This window comes from Callospermophilus lateralis, chromosome 12, assembly GCF_048772815.1.
Source record: "Callospermophilus lateralis isolate mCalLat2 chromosome 12, mCalLat2.hap1, whole genome shotgun sequence".
NCBI lineage: Eukaryota > Metazoa > Chordata > Mammalia > Rodentia > Sciuridae > Callospermophilus > Callospermophilus lateralis.
Genome location: NC_135316.1, coordinates 80,297,424 through 80,309,750, shown reverse-complemented (window position 1 = coordinate 80,309,750; position 12,327 = coordinate 80,297,424).

The following is a 12,327-nucleotide window of genomic DNA, read 5'->3' as shown; positions in this document are numbered from 1 at the left end:
AGTGAAAAGATTTGTCATTTAATTACTATTTATTGATTGACTACTATATAGGGCTCTGTGGTCAGCATTATGGGAATGAAAAAAAAAAAAATAGATGAAACACAGCCCCCTCCCTGCATGGATCTTGTAAGGATCATACCAGAGGAAGAAATAAATTAGTGTATGAGGAAATAATTCTAGATGCAACAAAAGTGGAAAAGAAAAGGAGCCACAGAAGTTGGAAGGAGATCCCACCTGGCACAAGAGCCATCACAGAAGGCAGCATCTGAAGGCTGCATACACACCAAGGAAATTGCTAAGGATCTGTTGGGAGGTGAGGAAGCAAGGGAGGGCTATTCAATGCCTTAGTGTGAGTAAAGTTACAGAGAAAAGAAAAGGGTATGCATGGAAAACTATAATTAACTCTTTTAACTGCAGTATAAAATATGAAGGACTGGGAAGAAGAGCCCAGAAAAGTGGTTTGGGGGTCGGCATGAGGCTAACACCGAAGGAGTCCGGTGAATGAGGCAGATGAGTGTGACAGTGGTGATCAGCATGGTTTTGGGGTGAGAAGTACCAGGATGAAGAGCACTAGGAAAAGCAAGCAAGCACCCCTTAAGTTTCTTAAAAGATAATTTACAGGATTTAAAAAGTTAGTTTATTTTTATATTTTGCTATGTCATTACTCTTCTCATATTTAGTTGATAGTATAACACAAAATTTTACTGAAAAAATTTATTATTATAACAAGTACTTATGAATTTATTGTTCATTTTCTTTATTTTTGCTTTACAATAATTTTTCAACTCACTAGCAACAGTAACCAAGGAAATATAAATCCAACAGGCTAGAATTACAACAATTTGAGGAGATTTGTGTTTTCAACATACTGCTATAGTTATTGTTTTATTTGGGACACTTCCCTGTTTCTGAATTTTTCTCTACTTTTTCAAAACAATAAACAGAAAGTCTGCACTAAGCTTCAAAAAAAAAAAAAAAACTTTAACATTTAATGTAGTATACAAAATAAAACCAAAACCAGATATTTGTCATAACCTGTACCTACCCTTAAATCGGAGAATATCCTCTAGAGAATTTTCTGACATATTAAAGTGGAACACATTGAAACTACTACTTTATTTTTCACTGAGTAAATGTCAGATATAAACTGATCTGTTGCCTTCATGCTACAGTGACCACTTACTAAACAACAGCCCTCCAGCTACGCAAAGCCTATTGCACTCTTTATCAGAATTAAACTATTTGCAAAATTAAAATTGACTATTTTTATTTTTAGGAAAAAATTTCTTGAAAATTTTCTCCTCCAACTGACCACATGACTGAAAAGGATAAACAAATTTACCATTTATTTATTAATTACAGATATCCTTAGTAATGTTTCATTAAGAACAATCCAAAACTTTTCTTACTCATACCATGTCCTTGTCAATCAGAGATGCAGGAGTTGAGATCTATGGATATTTTCTGATTACTTGTAATTTGGGGATATACAAGTAAGAAGAAAAGACTGTAAAAGGAAAAAAAAGTCCAAATAGCTTATGTTGACTTTAAAAAGGCTGATGTCAAAGATGTGAAAATTGAAAGTAATTAGTGGGTTAACCTAAATTTTATCTTTGATTTTTCAGTAAACATGGTACTGATAAAAACAAGTCTGCACAGATCAAGAACATGTTGGCATTCTCTTAAGCATAGCTTGAAACCACAGAGTTCCAGCATAAAACAGCTCTGACAAAGATAGCCAATCAAGCATAAAAATGAGAGTTGGTTGTGTCAGAATACATGGAGGCCTAAAGGCTGTCTCCTGGACAGTTGTCCTGCCATCAAGGAAGGTGATTCTGGCCACTAAAAGTTGCTTTTCTGATATATTATTTAAAACTTCTGTCATCTTATCATATTTAAAGTGTTCCTTATTTATAAATGACCACATGGGTTTCTTATCTGCAGTGTCCTTGGATAACCACAAACTTGAAACAGGTCCCAAATCATGTTCCTGGTTTCCTACAAAGCAAAGGGAGACTTATTTATTCCATCTTTGTCTATTTGGAGTGGGGAAAGTATTTGGGTTTTATTTTTACTTCCTTTTTAAATATAGATCACTAGTTTTTAAATGTAAACATCCGATGGCATTCCCTCACCCTGACAGCCATCCTAAGGCAGAAAGCAGTCTGGAGTACTCACATTTCACTCACCCAGAAGATGCTGCGAATACTCCACTGTTACTGCCTAGGAAGTAGCCCTATTAAATATCTTGAGGACTTTACAACTATCCTCCATTATCCTTGCTAAACCACATCTCCAAAAAGATCATCTGAGAAATCCAGCAAGCCACTGAAATGTCCTTGTAAATTGGATCCATCGAAAGCAATCCAAAGCGTCTGTGGGTGTGTGTCCCACTGAATTACTGGGTAAAGAACTTCCATACAATTTTGTTCCAAAACTAGATCTACACCATTTGTAGCTTATTTCTCAGGAGGTACCAATTCCAGCCCAGAAATAAGTCAACAGAGTACTTCCAAACTATCATTTCGAATTTCCACGGTCAAGGGTGGGAGGAGGAAGAAGAGAAGACTTGTCAGCGATTAACCATCCATAAAAATGTTTCCCCCGCGCTCCTCCTTCCCATCACAAAGCTGGCGTCAGTCAGTCTCCTGTATCTGTCCCCCACCTCGCCCCCCTCCCCTCTGCGAAGAGCTGGCACCGAATGGCAGGCGAAGGAAAAGACAAACATCCCGGCTCCGAACGCGATCCAAGCGTTAGCCCAGCGACACTTGAACAACATTCCTAACTTTCTCCCGTCACTTCGCGAACCCCAAAGGTAAGCAAAGTTTAAAAAAAAAAAAAAGTATAAAATAGAAGGCCAGCGAGCCAAAGGGTTTCCAGGAAGTTTAAAACATTTCCTCCAAAGAGCCACAACCTAATCTAACCTACCCTACGCACACACACACACCCATTTATCCACCGTCCCAGCTCTCCAGCTACAGCAAACGGTTACTCAGCTCCAGTCCGGGATCCAGAGCGTCTGTTCTCGGGGTGCTGCCCAGGCGCAGTGCTCCGGCCACCGCAGGACCGCCAGGGCGCATCTCTGCTTACGCCCTAGGCCACGGCCCCGCCCGGCCGCCGCCCCCGCCGCGGGACAGGCATCCTCTGACAGGTCCCAGGTGCTCCAGGCGCCCGGGTGGCAGCAGGCGCGAAAAACGCGCGCGTCTCCTGGGCGTCCGCGATCGGCGCGGCCAAGTCCTCGGAGCAGTGCCCCTCTTACCCCTCGCCCATCACACCCTCCCCACGCCAGACAGGCTCTCCCGAGCAACACAGGGATGAAGAGTACCAAGAGCCAAACCACTCAGCAGAGGACCTCCAACACTTGCCCTGTGCAAGAAAAAAAAAAAAAAAAAAAACTCAGCTACACACACACACACAAACACACACACACACACACAGCGCTCCGCCGAGGAGGCTAACTCTTACCTGTCCCCACGATGCCACTCATCCCGCCCCCCACCCCAGGTTTGACTGTCCCCCGCCCCCTGCAGTGGGTCCCTAGGCTCCCGCTTCGAGCACCGCGCACTCACTGCCTGGCTGCGCGTGCCCACAGGCTGCAGGGCCCGGCGGCGGCGGCGGCGGCGGGGACCGAGACAGCGGCTGCAGCAGCGGCGGCGACGGCGGCCCCAGCCGGCGTCAGTCAGACTGGAGCCGCGAAGCCTCATCGCCCGTATTAGTGCGCCGACCTGGAAAGCCGCCAGAGAGCACTACTCGCGGGCCCGCCCCGCCCGCCGCCGCGCGCGCTGGCCGCTCGGGGAGCGGGCGAGGAGGGGGCAGCACGGTCGCGGGCAAGAGGCGGGGGTGCAGCCGGCCCCACAGCCACGTGCACGGAAACTGGCGGCGGCGGCCGCCGGGGGTGTGTCCCCGGCAGCCGGGAGCCGCGCAGTGGCCCCCAGCCCTGAGCGTACTCCGGGTTCCTGAGCGACCCTGAGCTCGTCCCCCTGCCTGAGATCACACCCTGCAGGGGGCGGCTCCAGCCCACGGGGTCACATCAGGTCTCCTTCTTCCCCCGTCATCCCCAAGACTTCTCGCCTGCACCTTGAGCTCCAGATGATGGATTGTTTTCAGAACAAGAATACAGGACCACCAACAAATCAGTCTGAAAACCCTCCTGAGCCGCTGTTTCTGGGCCCTGTTGGGCGCTGTTATTAGCTATTTGTTCCTTATTTGCTTTTCAAAGTAAAGGAGGTCCCTATACCCATCAAAAGTGCCAGAGCAATAGGCTTGTCCTGGCCCAGGTAGAAGAAAATCTAAACACTCTGAGTGGTGAGCAGTGGCTCAAACTAGTCATGTAATTATGTGGATTGTAATTTCCTTACACAAGTACATAATGTATAATATTATCTAATCTAATAAAGATACAACCTTGTGGGTACACAACGATGTTAATGTACAACCTTCTTGCCTCATGGCCTGGCTGCCCCTAAGTAGCATGCCTCTTAAAGTCTCAGTGGACTCCCAGAACTCGCTCCAAAATGCCACTTGGAAAATACCACCAATGTCCTGATGGCCTTTGATTCCCCATCAGCCCTGAGCTCATCACAGAAAAGGAATTTGGTGCAAAGGCAAAAGTAAAATAAAGCCTCAGCTCAGCTCCATTTGTGTGTGCAAAAAACAGCCTTTCAGGAGGCCCTGATCCTCTTGAGGTGTAAATGGAAGGCCTTGAGTTTGCTTTTTCTAGTTCTAAAAGCTCTGCACTTTGGGGCAGAAGCAGTTTTTGCATTATCATTCTGCTGTGGTTGAACAATGACCTTGCTTAAAACACACGGAAGTGAAACCTTAAATACCATGCTTAAACCTCAAATTTTAATCATATTTCTACACCTGGCCCATATACATAGGCTCCAGACTAGGTATTAGGCTTGAGATGGCCCTGGAAAGACCCCAGGAAGCATGTATCTTAAATCTTGTGGTGAATAGTCACTTTATTGGCAGTAAACTATTTTGGTACTCAGAATTGATACCTTGTGGCTCAGGGGTTTTTCCTGTTTTTATTTTTTTTAATAATATTAAGAATATAAATCATCTGATGCTCAGTTTCCTTCTCTTATATGAGCGCAATACAGGGAATGTAATGCAGAGAAAGAAATTGTACCCTCTGCAGTGCTGGCTCATGCTTCTGGCATAGTCTTTTTAAATTCACGGAATTCTCTTGGCTCTAGGCAGGAATTTGATTTACAGGATCCATGCTTGTGTGTACTCTGCTTTTTCTGTACATTCTCGTTGACATACCAGGCAATGTTTGCACACTGGTGATATTTTTTCTCCCTAAAATTTAGCCTGTCACCAATAGAATTCTTATGTATTCCTCAAAACTAGTATAGAAAGTTAATCCTTTACTCTGGAGTACAGTAAGTTCTGGTGGAATGATACCGACGAAATTATATTGTTGTATGCATGCAATGAATATATAACAATAAATCCCATCATTATGTACAACTATAATAAACCAATAAAATACATTTAAAAGCATTAAATATATATATATATATATATATATATATATATATATATATATATTTATTTATTTATTTATTTTACTTTAGTGCTCCATGAAAAAAAAAATAAGCAAAGAAAAAAACTTTGGTGAGTTCCAAGAGAAAATGCTGGCACTAGGAAAGAAGACTCAGTGTTGCTTCCATAATTCAGAAGCTGCTTACTAGCTTCTAACATACACTTGTAGTTATTGAAAAAAAAAAAACAAACTAGTCTTTGTCTTTTCCTGTGATTTCTTAAGTTTTAGTGCTTAATAGAATTTCCTCGAAAACATTATATTATAGGAATCATATGAGAGGTGAGACTCAGTCAGCAGTTGTGAATTTGGTGGGAACTTCAGTAAAATTTTTGAGTCTCAAAATCATAGCAAAACTAAAATCTCCCTCTTCTGAAAGATTATAAGGACTTGGCTCCCTCAGTCTATGAAACAATAATAGGAAGGGCACCTTTCCTGACAATGGGAGGTCTGGTTCTTCAGATTTGCCACGTGCCCAGGGCTATAATTTGGATCAAAAGTGTCTTCCAAAGGCCCATGTGCTAAAGGTTTGTTCCTCAGCCCTTGGCACTTTTAGGACATAATAGAATATAGGACATAACTGTCAAACTATTTAGACACATAAGAAAAGGGGTTAAGAGAAGGGGTTAGAGAAAGTTAAGTCTTTGAGGATGTGCCCTTGAAAGGGAGACTGGGACCTTGGCTGCTTTCCTGTCTCTCTGTTTCCCAATTGCCACTAGGGAAATCCTCCTCCACGATATGTTCCTGACATAATGTACCATGCACCATAGATCCCAAAATAACAGGGCCAAGTCAAACTTCTGAAACCATGAGCCAAAATAAATCTTTGTTAATGTTGATTATCTTAAATATTTGTCACAGGGATGGAAAACTCACACTCAGCATAAAAGAAGATTGTAGCAAAGTCCAAAGTCGTCCATAGATGCTATTCTGGTTCCAGTATGACGTGTCCCCCGAAAAGCTCATGGTAGACAACACAGCAATGTTATTAGATTTAAGAAAGTTGAAACTTCATCAGTGGATTAATACATTTGATGGATTAATAATTTGAATAGACTACTGGTTGGTAAAGATAGGCAGGTGGGGTGTGGCTGGAGGAAGTAGGTCACTGGGGACCTTCCCTTGAGGATTATATCTTGTTCCTTGTTCCCCCACCCAGTCCTGCTTCCTGGCTGTCCTCAGCTGAGTAGCTTTCCTTTGCACACCCTCTCACCATGATGTCTCTGTCTTGGAGCTGCAGATGATAGACTGAACCTCTGAAAACCTGAGTTCCAAATAAACTTTTTATCCCCAAAGTTGTACTTGTCAGATATTTTGGTCACAGAGCTGCAAAGCGGACTAACACAGATCCAGAGTCTGTTTGTACAGACTCTTGTACTTTGTATGTGATGTAGCATTATAATGATTTCACTCAAGAGTCCTAAATAGGAATTGTAGCCTCCCCTCCCTCCCACTTCAATCTCCTTCTTGCGTTTTTTTGTCTGTGATTCTGTCATGACTCTGCACTTTTTCTGCTTCTCCCTCTTCCTTTCCTTGGAAGTCATCATTCATTCCATAACCCCATTGAACATTTCCTTGAGCGTCTGGTGCCTGGACCATAGAGCACTGGCCCTGTCAACTCTGACCAGGAGAGATACACATACCAATGATCATCACATACCATATGTGTCACTGTAGGGAAGTGGGCATGCGTGGGAAAGTGTCAGGAAGGACTGCACAGAGGCAAGTTCCAGCCACACCTTGAGAAGTCAGTATGGATGTCTACCTCTCCTGCACCCCCTGCCCCTGCCCTTGAAGAATTCAGCTCTGAGAGCCCTGGCCTGGTGGCAGAGTGCAGGCTGGATTTCAGCCTCTCTCACCCCCTTGACCAGGCACTCTGATGTCGGCACAACTAGAAGAACCATAAAGGCAGACCAGAATGCCTATAAATATGCAGAATTTCCTAAGGTTTTGTGTATGAAAACCTAAGTTTTTTTTTCTATGAAAACTGTCAAACTAGTTAGATACATAAGAAAAGGAATGTTAATAGTAATTAATTACTAATAAATGCTGAGGGATTGAGACAAGGAAATGATAGATCATCTTCATTTAACCATGAAAAGGAGAAAAACATCTACTGTGAAATTCCCCTGGAATTGGGCTAGCACTTTATACACGTCCTCTTTATCCACCATCATCATATCTCTTTTTCTCTCTTTTTTTTTTAGTTGTTGATAGACTTTTATTTTATTTATTTATATGTGGTGCTGAGAATAGAAACCAGTGCCTCACACATTCCAGGCAAGTGAGCTACCGCCAAGCCCCAGCCCCAGCCCATGATATTTCTTGAGATGAGGAGCCCGAGACACAAATTAATTTTGCCAATGCCTGAGTCAATGCATGAGTGCATTGGACCACTGTACTTCACTGTCTTCCTGGAACTCCAAGTGGAATGGTAAATTGAGAAGAATGAGGCACAGGCACGGATGTTCCAGGAAGAATAATCCACATAGTTTACAAAGTGAAAGTAGCTGGGGAGGAAAGTTGGTAGTGCAAAGGTAAGGAGAACAGTGGGAAGCCACAGAAACCATCTAGTCATGAGACAATGAGTGTCTGCTACAGGACATCATCTGTGAGATTTTAGAAAAACAGGGAGAGAAGCATTTATGGACACCGTGAAAGGAAAATCAATAGAGGTTGGCAAAGCAAAACAAAAGCTGGAGGAAGGAGTCAAGGATCAAGTTTGTGAGAAAAGTGCTATCTTGGGAAGAAATAGGTGCTATAAAGCAAGAAACCACTTCGGGGGGGCGGGGGAATACAAAATTCCCCTGTCCCACCCACAATTGTCCTCAAACATTATTTGCTTTTTTTCTCTTACTTGGTAGCAACATGAAATTCCATAGTGTATTTATTTGTTTTGATCTTGTCAGTTACTACTGTGTCAGCACAGCCTGAAACAATTCTTGACAAATAGTAGGTGCTCAATAAATATTTGTTGAGTGAATGACATGCTTGGGATGTGGTTTAAAATAGAGGAGAGGGCTGGAGTTGTAGCTCAGTGGTAGAATGCTTGCCTAGCACACAGGAGGCACTGGGTTCAAATGTCAGCACCACATAAAATAAATAAATAAGTAAAATAAAGGTATTGTGTCCATCTACAACTAAAAATATATTTTTAAAGCATAGAGGAGGGGTTGGGGCTGTAGCTCAGTGGCAGAGCGCTTGCCTGTCATGTGTGAGGCACTGGGTTTGATCCTTAGCATCATATAAAATAAACAAGTAAAATAAAGGCATTCTGTTCATCCACAACTACAAAAAAGTTTTTTTTTTTTTAAAAAAAATAGAGGAGAAATGAAGTTTTTGGAATGTATCTGTAGAGGTGAAGGCAGAAACCTCTAGAATGAATGAGATCCCTGACAAAAAGACTATGAGATTGAGAAGAAAAAGTAGAGACTTCACAAAAGAGTATTAGTAAACCCCAAAAGCTCAAGTGTGAGGCAATATTGGGTTATGAGAGCCTTAAACTAATCAGTGGATAAATTGATCCACTGATGGTTATTAACCCAGTGGTATCTATAGGCAGATAAAGAGTGGCTGGACGAGGGAGGTCACTGCAGATGTGTTCTTTGGGGTATATATTTTGTTCCTCATGAGCAGAACTTTCTCTGATTTCTGGTTGCCATGTCCTTTCCTCTGCCACACCCTTCTGCCATGGTGTCCTGCCTCACCACCAGCCCAGAGCAATGGAGTCAGTTATGTATGGACCAAGACTGCTGAAACCCTGAGCCAAAATCAGATTTTCCTCCTCTAGTTATTCTTTTTTTTTTTATTATTTTTTAGTTGTAGTTGGACACAATACCTTTATTTTATTTATTTATTTTTATGTGGTGCTGAGGATCGAACCCAGGGCCTTGCATGTGCTAGGCGAGCATTCTACTGCTGAGCCACAATCCCAGCCCTCTAGTTATTCTTGTCAGGTATTTTGGTCACAGGACCACAACAGTGAGGAGTCCCTCCAGAGGTAAAAAGATGATAACTCACAGTTAGTTGTATTGCTCATCTTTCTACTCCAAATCTCTTCCACCATGCCTCACAACTTCCTCAATCCCTTCCTCTGTAAAACCAGGACCTCAACAATGATGGCCAAGACCAGGCAGGGAATGTCAATACCTGAAGTCAGTCACCTGAGACTTCAGGGCGGGGACTGAAGCAATCATGTCCCTTCCCAGGGAACCACTGGACACTAGCTCAATCCTGCTGTTGCCCTGTGAGAATGGGGACATAGTTTCTAGAGATAACAGACACCCAGAGTTTTATGGAAAATCTTACAATTTACAAAATGTTGCCAGCTAACCCAAGATTCTCTTTTAAGATACAGGCCAAAGAAAACATTTGTGAGCCAAATTTGACTAGCAGTGGGTAAACTAGAGTTTTACCCTCCCTCTCTCTAGTTCCTTCATCATCTTTCCATTTCTTTCTTTTTATTTTAACATGAGAGAAACAAGACCTAAGATCTCTACATGCTGCGGTGCTCACGACTTAAACACTCAGGGGTCACTCCAGGGGAACTGGGCTGCACGAAATAATCACACAAGAGACAGAAATACCTTTTTCTTTGGGGGTGCTATGATGGCTCCTCTGACCATAAGGGTCCGCAGAGAGAGAGAAAGAGAGAGAGAGGGCGAGTGCTGACCCCTTTTATTGAGGAGAAGCCATTCAAATGAAGCAAGGAGTCAAGTTTCAAGGAGCTGAGTCTAGCTTCAAGATGTCTACTGTCAGCAGGTTGACTGACATCTAGGAAGGCCACATTCAAGGGCACAGTATGAGAAGGGGATACACAAAGGGCATTTCCATGGACCATTCTATCCCAAACAGGGCAATGGGTAATATCACAAAGGAACAGGTGAGCATAGCTCAACCCATGGGGCTGCAGGAAGGCACACCTACACATGAAGACACATTTGGTTGCATTATTTCTACCCTCAAGACCTTCAGCAACGAAGAGTAGCCAGATCATTGGGGGGATGGCCAACAGTGCTTCAAACTATCAGGAGAGGAACAACGCTGGTCACATGATGTGATGGTCTCCCACATCTACATCAAGTTTTCTGACCTTGGAGTTGGGGACAAAGACTCTCTCTAAACTTGTATCCTTCCTTCCAATGTTAAACTTGCCATTTTCACACCTAGAGGTAGGCAAGTGTTCTCCCCCTGAGCTACATCCCCAGGCCCTACCTAGCCTATCCATTATTTCTGCCTTCCATGCCTTAGTTTCAGTGAGTTCCCACTATTCTTAGAGGTCACCAGTAATCATCAATTCTGTGAGTTTTCTTGATCCTTATTCCTCCTTTTTTTATTTTGAACCATCTTTATTATTTATTAAATTCTGCTTATTATTAGAATTAACCAAATTCATTCATTCAAATCGTTGCTTGGAAAATATGCTGTATATTTCTATTTTTTAAAATATTTATTTTTTTATTTGTAGGTGGACACAATACATTTATTTATTTATTTATTTTTAATGTGGTACTGAGGATCAAACCCAGTGCCTCACACATGCTAGGTGAGTGCTCTTTCTCTGACCCACAACCCCAGCCCTCTATTTATTTTTGTTTGGTTATTTATTTGTCTATTTAGAGACCAGATCTTACTGTGTTGCCCCAGTTGACCTGCAACTCCAGGGCTCAGGAGTCCTTCTGCATTGGCATCTATTATGGTCTAGATGTGGTGTCCCCCCAAAACTCATGTATGAGACAATGAGAGAAGGTTGGGAGGAGAAATGATTGGGCTATAGCCTTAACCTAATCAGTGAATTAATCTCTGATGGGATTCACTAGGTGGTAACTGGAGGCAGGTGGGGTGTGGCTGGAGGAAGTGGTTCATTTGGGCTGTGGCTATGGGGTAAATGTTTTTTTTTTTAAGAGAGAGAGAGAGAGAGGGAGGGGGAGAGAGAGAGAGAGAGAGAGAGAGAGAGAGAGAGAGAGAGAGAGAGAGAGGGAGAGAATTTTAATACTTATTTTTTAGTTATTGTAGGACACAACATCTTTGTATGTGGTGCTGAGGATCGAACCCAGGCCGCACGCATGCCAGGTGAGTGTGCTACCGCTTGAGCCACATCCCCAGCCCCTGGGGTAAATGTTTTGATCTGGAGTGTGGAGTCTCTCTGCTTTCTGTTCATCAAGTCAGCTGCTTCCCTTCTGCCACTTATTCCACTATGATGTTCAGCCTCCCTTTGATCCCTGAGAAATGGAACCTGCTGTCCTTGGACTGAGACCTCAGAAACTCTATAGTCATTCTGGTCGGGTCCTTTAGTCACAACCACAAAAATCCTGATTAAGCCAGCATCACAACTAGCAGGGACTGCAGGAGTGCCCCACCATACCCAGCCATGCTTGTGGGTTTGGTGTTATAATTGATCCTCACTCTTGTTACCTCTGCTGCCATGAAGTTGCTGAATAAGTCAGTAAGTAAATGGATGCAACATGGATCAAAAAGAACAAAAACATTCTACTTAATTAAATGGCAAGAACTATTCAACCGTGGTTAACTCCCAATTGAAATTTCACTTGGCTCTATCATGGAGTGCTCTTCCTTCCCCTCCTTGACTCATTAACACCTATTCTTCCTCTGCATCTCAGCTCAAGTGTCACATCCTAGAGAGGCTTTCTTGATCCTTTCTGACACAGTTGGATCCTGCTTCATAATGTCATAGGTTATGTGTCTCTATTCATAATCAACACCATATTTAATTTTTTGAGTAATGTCTGTCTCACTTGAATGAACTATAATATTGA